This window comes from Pteropus alecto, unplaced genomic scaffold (assembly GCF_000325575.1).
Source record: "Pteropus alecto unplaced genomic scaffold, ASM32557v1 scaffold76, whole genome shotgun sequence".
Taxonomy (NCBI): domain Eukaryota; kingdom Metazoa; phylum Chordata; class Mammalia; order Chiroptera; family Pteropodidae; genus Pteropus; species Pteropus alecto.
The window spans coordinates 6,728,873-6,732,051 of record NW_006443138.1 but is presented as its reverse complement, the minus strand read 5'-3'; the positions used below and the strand labels follow the sequence as shown (position 1 = coordinate 6,732,051).

At 37.0% G+C, this 3,179-nt stretch overlaps 1 pseudogene; it reads left to right on the top strand.

Moving 5' to 3' along the window:
• Window positions 1-1,133: 1,133 nt before the first annotated feature.
• LOC112472426 lies at window positions 1,134-1,252 on the top strand (annotated as a pseudogene).
• Window positions 1,253-3,179: the final 1,927 nt, after the last annotated feature.

Genomic DNA, 3,179 nt, shown 5'->3' with positions numbered 1-3,179 from the left:
TGGGCTCTGGACTCATCAGCTGGTAAAGCACCAATACCATCTACATATATTTACAAGGGAAAAAAGCACAGTGATAAGTGCAAGGAGAGAGTAAACATTAGGTGACATGAAAGTGACTATTGATTACTTTAGATTGGATGGCCATGAAACAGGGTTGGTAGACTCAGATTTTATAGAACCTGAAGCTTACAATGTGGAGGGCCCTTCTAAAGTAAAAACAATAAAATCATAAATACATTAATAGTACACACATGAAAATTTATTCAAAATGAGAAATCCAACAAATTACAAATAATAAAAGCTAATAAGTACCTCAAATGTCACAAAACCCAGAAAAAAATAACAATATTTATTTTAATGAAATTTCTGACATACCTCTACCATACCTTTTCCTGCACATTGTGGCTATATATTTCTCGATTACCTCCTCATGTGATTATGTTTGGTAATATACTCTTTATTAAGAGAATAAAGACATTTTGATCTTTGCCCTAAAATGGTAGATGAAAAAAAAATGTTTTGTTACTGATATTTTTTTTAAGTTTTTTTCTGCTTCAGAACTTGTTATTTGGTAAAATCATGTGACTTTTTAGGATTATTTTCAAGTTCAGAAAAGCCTTTAAGTTTTTTGTATATTTCAGCTATAAGCTTTGGAAAGATGTACCACAGACTAGTTCCTGACTCCACACATTTCAAATTTACTCTCCTCCCATGCTCAGCTAATTTGGGGTTGCTGGGTGTTGTGGGACACATTCATAGTAACAATAGGCAATCGGCAGCATGTGAGTGATAAGAGTATTCCAGGAAATCAGTACTGTGCCATGATATCCAGCAATAACATACTTACACAAGGAAATAACTGCAGATTACTTAAATATTTACGCTAAATTCATATGAAACAAATCCCTAAATCAAATTCCCCTCAGTCAGGTCCCTAAAATGCCCATAGCCACTCCAACGCCATCTGACAAGGGGAAGCATGAGGGAGAGACAATTGGCGTAGCCTTATGTTTTAACGAATTGTGGTTAAACATTTTACTTTTGCAGACGTGGTTCCATAGTGTAGTGGTTAGCACATCTACTTTACATGCAGAAGGTCCTGGGTTTGCGCCCCAGTGGAGCCATGGTCCATGGTCTACGGCCATGCCACCCTGAACAAGCCCCATCCCATCTGATCTCGGAAGCTAAGCAGGGTTGGGCCTGATTAGTACTTGGATGGGGGACCACCCAGGAAGACCAGGTGCTGTAGGTGTAAAAAATAATATACATATACTTTTTTACTTTTGCAACATTTATAAAAACACACAAGCATGTGACTAGATCACTAGGTTCCCTCCCAGGACTTAGAAAGTGCCCATGCAAGTGAGAAGCTCGGCAATGTAAGCTTCCTTAGCTTCACCTTAAATCCACCTCTGTCAGGGACTATCTGAGGATGTGACAACACTTAGCTGACACTCAATTAATTATTATTAATTGGAGATTCATGGCAAATCCATCGTGGTCTTTGAAGGCAGATCCTTGGCTCTATCCTGAGACTCAGACCAAATGATGAAAAGACAGGAATATAGTACTTCGTCTGAAAGGCCGCTTTTAAAATAGGAGTTGCCCACATCAGAGACCCTCCCGAAAGTACACCTTTTATGGTCTTTGGCCACCCATGCATACAGGCGACAAATGGTAACTAAGTGTCTGTGCAGTGTTGGTTAGGATCAGTAAAGCTTTAAAATCAGAGTAGAGTTTGGCTGCGGTTTGCATCTTCTCTTCCTTTGCTGGGTCCCTGGGTGAGGAAGTTCCTTGTTCCTGCCAGGCGTTCTTGGTTACAGCAAGAGTCTCTCAGCTTTGTATTTGTTTACCTACCTGCCTGTCTCCTATACAAAGCTGAGCTGTGCCAGGGGCAGGGGCCCTGTCTCATTTATGTGCCTAGCACACAGCCCAACACACAGAAGGCACTCGATCCATGTTGTGAGATGAATACCTAATTACCCATCCAGGAATGTCTGAAAGAAAGAAAATCATTCCACTCGTTTTTTTTATTTTATCTCAAATTCCCAAGGAGAGGTAAGTTAATACTTTGTTCACTTTGGTCAATAATATAATTTTTGACCCTGAAAGACTTAAGAATATTTCTGTTTTTTAGGTCCTTTGCAGAAAGCACGAGCTAGTTTACATAAATAATTTTCACTGTTGGATAGGAAGCATTCACAAAATAAAGGAGAAATAACATAGTATGCATTTTCATTCTGGTTACTCTGCACCAAAATATGGCACAGATTCTCTTTCTTATTTTTGAGAAGGACAAGAGAGCTGCTTGTCTAGAATCACTGTTCCCTTTGTCAATAAATAAAAAGGTCCCTGTGTTTGCAAGGATTTCACATGATGTACTAAAAAAAAAAAGAAGAGAAAAAAGGCGTGTAAAGTTTTCCATAGCAAGTGTGCTTACCAAATTTTCGTGAACCACTTAATTACAGAAAATTCAGAGGGGTAAACCACACTTCTGTGCAGTGCTAACAGAAAGGCCACAGGATGTGAGGGTGTTTTTTCCCTTTGGTTTTTCTCTTTCCTCTAGCTTTCACAGATCCAAAAACAACAAAAGCAACAACAAAAATCCCACAAATTTTTTTTTTTAATTAGAGTTGAAAATTTGAAGTTTATTTCCAAGGGACTAACAATACCTCACATCAAGCTAAATAAATAGCAGGGAAAATTTTTTCCTGTATTTACACTACTAAGAGTGTTTAATAAAAATGACTTAAATCTTTCATAAACTTTCTAGAGTTCTTAAACCCTGGCTTAAGATAAAAAGCCTGCTTAACTCCAAAGATTTCAAAGGAGTTAAATAACATAAATATTTTTATAAAAATTTAAAATATAGATGAATTCTGAAACTAGTAAATAAAGACCAGCTCTGGATATTTGAAAAAGATCTATATCTATCAAATATCTATGTCTATAAGGCAAGAAGAGCCTCGGTTTCATTAATGAAGGAATAACAGAGGCTGGTAAATGGAATTTTATTACGTAAAAGTTAATCTATGTTAAAAACAAATAAATTAATCCATGGAGCTTTAGGTGATAGCCTACTAACCAGCTGCCCTATTTCTAAGGGTAATTTTGAGTAATATTGAAAGTTCTTGCCTAACTCCATTAAATATTTCTCTGTACTCTGGTCTACAATGTAT